Genomic DNA, 6661 nt, shown 5'->3' with positions numbered 1-6661 from the left:
GACTTTGAAATCTTCCCCTTTTAATAAGAATCTTTCTCCTTTGGGAGGTAATTTTTTGAGGCAATAATCTGGTTCTTGGCATTAAACTAAGATTCTTTTGTCATTATATGTTGTAAACAAAGCTCTTGTTTTTAAGATGAACATACATCAAGTTTCAGGGACTTTAAACTTCCCAATAACAAGAGGGGCATATAGTTCCCAATGAATTGACAGCCTCATTCTGTGGCTGAATTAAAGTCCTGTGGGTTAGGGCAGGGAGACTGTCCACAGAAGGGCTTATATGGGGGTGATGGAATGTGGTTCCCATTTTCCAAGCGCTAAAGATGACAAGTTGTCCCCTAATAGAGTTTTAGAAAGTACATCATTGTATCGTTGCATGATTATTGCATTCACATTAATCCACAGAGAAAGCGTGTGTGTGTATGTGTATATGTGTGTGTGTGTGTGTGTGTGTGTGTGTGTGTGTGTGTGTGTTGAGATTTTTCTCTTCTGAAGCACAGTCAATAAACATAGTTTTGGTTTTAGTTAGTTTTCCTTTTTCTTGCTACACATTTATATCTGGATTTTCTCTTTTAAAATACAACTTTCTATGAAGCAGTGACGATGATTTTAAAGAAAAAGTGAACATCTAGTGCAAGGCCATAGTCTGTTAATACACAGAAGGGTTTTTTTTGATACTCATTAATGCTAATTGCATGCACTAATTTCTAGCCTTGTGAAATCACAAATTACATAAGTAAAGTTAGAATTGGCCCTTCTTTGCCACCTATTTTTCCAATAGGAAAACAAGATAAGAGAACATCTATTTGGAAACTTTATTAACATATTTTCTTTTTTCATGTTAGAATTTTCTAAAGCTTTTGCCCAGTATTATTGTTTTATTTAATTATCCACCTAGGATGAGAATTAATTAAGATATAGAGAAGTGGAGTGGGGCTGAAATGTGTCCTGGATAACCAAAGAATTTTAAATGGATACTTTAAACTCAGATTACATTGTTCCTTTTCACATCTATATGAACATAAAGTTTCATGAAAGGGCCCTTAAATTTCCTGTTTTATGGGAGTCTTCCTTCATTCCACTTTTTTTTTGTTTTTCCCTTAGAATGTTAAATATCCTCCTCCTCTGGAGACTAAATTAGGTGCATCTTGAATTCATTTATTAGACAAGAAATCTTTTTTCTTCCCCAGAAGCCGTCAGTACCCTTTATATTTTAAATGAAAGGCAACCCTTTTCATGGAGGAGGGACTCCAACTTTCCTTGGGAATTATCTAAACAAAGTCACGTGTCTCCTTTTCTTTGTTCCATCTTCACATGAGAAAGCATAAATCATGTAACCCAACAAATAAACACAATTGACATGTTATTTCTCTTTCTATAGAGACATCAGTTCTTTAATCTCCTATTTCTTGTAAGCAGGCCTGCTTTGGAGGACTGAAATCCTAATGTATACACAATGGTATTCTGTAAGTAAGACAGAAACTCTAATGGAACTGTATGTTAGAGAAATTTAATGTAACATGACTACATGAATACCTCTTGCTGTTTTGCTTCTCTCATCCCATTTAGCTATAAAAACCAGAAAGCATTCCCGCTGAAAGGAAAAGAACAGCTAGCTAAGAGGAAAAATCTAACCGTGAAGTGCTGGCAATGCTCAGTGCCAAGAACCTGAGGCTCTCTTTTTTTAAGCATGATGTTTTATTGTGAAGGTTTTATAAGAAGTTAACTTTAACCTATTAAGAAAAGAGTGATTTGGAAATAAGGGAAAAGGAGCAATTTTGCCCCCTTCATTCCTCTCTAGTATAAACAAGGTATGAGGCTAATGCTTTCTTGGCATAACATGAAACTCTGAATTAACAAAAGAGGTGTAATTAAAGCTCACCTGGCCTCAGAGGTCTTCTTTCCATAAAAGTTAAACCAGAATGGCTGGCACTCAGTGGCCAAGATTGGCCTGGGTTATTGGCTGTGACTTTTAATTGGTACAGAGTAGTTCAAAATAAAAGTCATCAAAACAAGTGGTGGAGGCCTCAGAGAGGAGCAGCTGGGGGAGCCCTTTTATGTGTCTATTTCAGGGATGAGATAGGGGTCGGCTTGTGTGAATGTTGGGTTTGTGAGCCTCTTAAGGCAACTCAGGTATCTCTTGGAGTCTGTTTGAGAAAGGCCAAGAAAGTGAACTTTGTTCCCAAAGAAAATGAATTTTGCTGTGATTTTTTTCTTGTTTCCTTTGGTCCAAGTGAATTCCCAACATTCAGCCCACAGGGTGCAGGCAGTGCAGCAAGCCACTCTGGGACTCAGGTTGGGTATGGCAACTGCACTGATAATGGCTAGGAGGGCCCAGGTGCTTACTGTGGAATAAATGAATCTTTCTGTCACAGGTAGATAAGATGAACTCTTTCCCAGTCAAAGTCCCAGGCAATAGATGGTAGGCATGCCTCCATTCCAAAGTGAGTTGCTAGAAAACTAACAGGGGCCTACAAAGGGCATGATGAAGACCAGAAGCCCGACACCCACCTCAAACACAGAAAAGGCTGCTGCTGGGTAGTAGAGAGAATTTCTTGGAGGAGGGTTGGCTTGTGGTGGCCAGTTTGATGGAGCCCAGTGGAAGGAGCAGCAAGAAGACCACTTGGAGAGCTTGTGCCCCAGGAGTTTGAGGACCCACTGGACTGTTGTCTCAGGAATCTAAAGATGGGATGCTGTGGCCATTCCCCTGATGCAGTAGGGTAGAGAGAGTGACAGCATCTATGCAGCTTAGGAATTTGCCACACATCCCACTGAGGGGGAGGGGAAGATGCAAGAATAGGTGCGAGTTTTTTTCTTGGACCAGAAGTGGGCAATGTGGGAGGCAGCCCTGCTAGAGACATTCAAAATCTGCCCTATGGCGTGGCACAGTGGCTCACGCCTGTAATCTCAGCACTTTAGGAGGCTGAGGTTGGGGGATCGTTTGAGGCCAGGAGTCCGAGACCAGCTTAGGCAACATAGGGAGACCCCCCTACCCCCACCCTCACCCCATCTCTACAAAATGATTTAAAAAGTAACTGGGTTTGGCAGTGTATGCCTGTGGTCCCCACTACCGTGGATGCTGAGGCAGATGGATCGCCTGAGCCTGGGGGGTTGAGGCTGCAGTGAGCTGTGATCATGCCACTGCCCTCCAGCTTGGGCAACAGATTAAGATCTGGTGTAAATAAATAAATAAAATCAGCCCAAGAGGACTGCCTAGAGGGGTGACGTGAACCCAAACAGGGATTGAACCATTAAATTCCCTGGGGCTGAAGGAAGAAATAAAACAGCCAGAGGGAAATGCATTACTCATGTTAAGAGAATCATGGTATGATTTTTTTTTTTTTTTTTTGCCATGTCTATAGCAAGAATGAAGGCCATTCTCAGTAATGAATGTTGACATCACTCTGAAAGAGATGAACAGTTATTGTGAAGAGCTCCAGAGGAACCCTGCAGAGGCACTTCAATCACAATCTAAGTGTAGAACTCAGTCTTCTTGGGAAGAAAAAGAAGAGGCTCGGTTGACAAATGGTAGGAAAATAGGAACTGGCTGTCATTCACACTCTTTGTAGTCACGCACAGAACATGATCAAGGGGGTTACACTGGGTTCCGTTACAAGGCGAGCTCTGTGTATGCTCAATTCCCCAACAAAGTTGTTATCAGGAGAATGAGTCTCTTTTTGACATCTAAAATGTATTGGGTGAAAAATACATCCAATGGGTTTGGATGAGGCCAGGTGTTGCTTGTTCAGTATCTCACGCCCAGAAAGGTGAGTTAATCCTTGAAGGAAATAACACTGAGCTTGTTTCACATTCAGCTGCTTTTATTTGGCAAGCCACAACAGTTAAAAACAAGAATTTCAGAGTAGTTTTGGATTGTATCTATATTTCTGAAAACAAACAGTTCAGCAGGCTGACGAATAAGACCCAAGAGTTGTCTACCAAGAGAAACTAGATGTCAGATAATTCCTAAAACCTATTTGTGATATATTAATGATGCAATAAAAGACCTTTATTGGAAAAATAAAAGAGAATTATAGTCTGATGTTCCTACCATGATCTCTGAAGAACCCAAAGATGCACCCTAAGAAAAGTGATCACCTTTAACCATTCACCTAGTTTAGGGAGGAGCAGCTTAAAGCACCTATCCAGCCAGAGGAAATCAACCCCAGGTGAAACTGGTGCTAGTCAAGGAGGATCTTCCATGGCCTTTTTCTTTCACTTCTCTTACCTTACAACCTTTTGGGAGCCAGAGCCAGACTAGTGAGTTGGGGAGAGCAGAAGCAGGAGGAGAAGACGACAGAGAAATGGAGACGGATTTTCTCCACTGCAGGTCTTCCTGCCTCAGAGCCCTGATCTCTAGGTGAGGAGAAAGTTCTCTTAAATGCAGCTCAGATTCTCACTCTTAGGTAAAAGTGGACATTTCTGTTTTTGTGATTTGTTTTTTGTGTGATTGTAAGTGATCAAAGGACTTTTTGTTAACTAAGTGGATTTGTTAAGAAGTGGATTCCTGTAGGGTCTTCCTACAGTGCTTATGATTTTGCCTATCATCTAAGAATGAATCGAATAATTAGTAATGTCATTATGATATTACTTACTACCTAAGAGGAGTGGATAAGCTATCGGCTTTAGATTTCATCCAGGGGTCAAGGAGCAATTAGCCTCAGACAGTGGGCTTGGATGGGCAGTGGGTTGCACAGGAATAAAGTTGTTTTCTGATTGTAGCAGTCCTTGAGTCAGTTCTGCTCAGTCAATGTACCAGGGAGATTTGAGAAATTATTTTGTAAAAGACATTGGACGTCTCTCTTCCCACACCTGGCATACCTGTTTGCTGCTCCTGAAGTGAATTGGGGTAAATAAATGATCAAATAAATGATTTCTAGAGCAGCTGAGAATGTAATTAGAGACTATAGCACACACAAAAATGAAGGGAAACAACGCAGCCTATTTAAGATTCACAGACTATATGTTAAATGTTGCTTTGCCCAGGATGGAGTTATGTTTCTTAGCAATCATCCTACCAGTGGGTAGGAATCTAGAAGTAAAAATTAATATTACTATTTTTATGCAGTAGAAGACACGTATGTAGAGCTCTTGATGGCAGGCATACTGCTACTTTAATAGAGTCTCATTTCAAACATTTCCCAACACTTTCTGAGATGGCTTGTAGTTTTTTTTGTTTTGTTTTTTTAATGATGTGTTAAGTTCTAAAACATCCCGTTAGTAACCTGTTTCTGAAGTACTTTTCCTTAGAACATGACAAGGTAATCAGTTGAGAACAGCGACACTCTGCTGGCGAGTGGAGCTATCTCAGGTCAGGTGGACCATCTGTTCTTGAAGAATGTAAACTAGTAAAATAAATTGTAAGTAAAGATAGAGTTGTTCATGCAGGAGGGGGAAGGAGACTAACAAACCTCTGCGAAGCTCTTGAAAAGCATCATTTCTCTGCAGTTTAGGGAGTCCCCTTAAGGAAATGGTGATTAGCACAAACGCTGCAGGGTGTCTGATAATTCACATTTTTATTTGTGTCTTTATTTAATTAATGCCTGCTCATCTACTCAGCTTCATGAGAGCAAGGACCCACTGTCTATTAGATTTTAAATGATGTTCAAGTCTACAATCCTTTGATTTCTTTTCTTTCTTTTCCCTTTGTTATCAAAAGTATTTCCCTGAAAAGAATATTGCCTGTTGTCTCTCTGTTTCTCCCTGTCATCAACAACTTCTCCCATTTGGTCACCCAGACTAATCACATTGCCAGCTTCTATCTCAGGACATAGGGAGTGAGGCTTGCTTAGGCATATACACGCATGCTGCAGGATGAACAGGGTCAGGAAATACTGGCCCTTTTGAGCCTTGGAGGTCCTATGTCTTCTCAAGCCCAGGGAAAATCCTAGCTTCTCTGAGCAAATCCGAAAGTGGTAACTGGACTTCAGGGAATAGCCCTTTAATTTTGGTTGATAAATGTTTACTGGTAAAGGCATACTTGAGATTAAAAACATATGTAAACATTCTTACTGTCTTAGTCTGTTTTCTGTTGCTTGTAAGAGAATACACGAAACTGGATAATTTATAAGAAACAGAGGCTGGGCACTGTGGCTCACGCCTGTAATCCCAGCAGTTTGGGAGGCCGAGGTGGGTGGATCACCTGAAGTCAGGAGTTCGAAACTAGCCTGACCAACATGACGAAACCCCATCTCTACTAAAAATACAAAGTTAGCCAGGCATGGTGGCTCATGCCTGTAATCCCAGCTACTTGGGAGGCTGAGGCAGGAGAATCACTTGAACCCGGGAGGCAGAGGTTGCATTGAGCCGAGATGGTGTCATTGCACTCCAGCCTGGGCAACAAGAGTAAAACCCCATCTCAAAAAGAGAAACAGAATTTCTACAGTTCTGGAGGTTGGAAAATACAAGATGGAGGGGACACATCTGGTGAGAGCCTTCTGGTTGGTGGGGACTCCACAGAGGCCCGAGGTGGCACATGGTGTCACACTGCCAGGGGACTGAGTGTGCGAAAATGCTGGCTCAGGTTTCTCTTCCTCTGCTTATAAAGCCACCAGTTCCCCTCCTAAAATAACCCACTAATCTATAAATGGATTAATCCAATCACCTCTTGAGCACCCAGATCTCAATACTGTCACATTTACATTTGAGAATTGATTTTCTT

The 6661-nt window shown here is 41.3% G+C and overlaps 1 pseudogene; it reads left to right on the top strand.

Annotated features, from left to right (window-relative positions):
• Window positions 1-289: 289 nt before the first annotated feature.
• Window positions 290-3921, top strand: LOC116418827 (annotated as a pseudogene).
• Window positions 3922-6661: the final 2740 nt, after the last annotated feature.

Source organism: Piliocolobus tephrosceles, chromosome 6 (genome assembly GCF_002776525.5).
Source record: "Piliocolobus tephrosceles isolate RC106 chromosome 6, ASM277652v3, whole genome shotgun sequence".
In the NCBI taxonomy this organism is placed as follows: Eukaryota; Metazoa; Chordata; class Mammalia; order Primates; family Cercopithecidae; genus Piliocolobus; species Piliocolobus tephrosceles.
The sequence above is the reverse complement of the archived record's forward strand: the minus strand, read 5'-3'. Positions and strand labels throughout refer to the sequence as shown.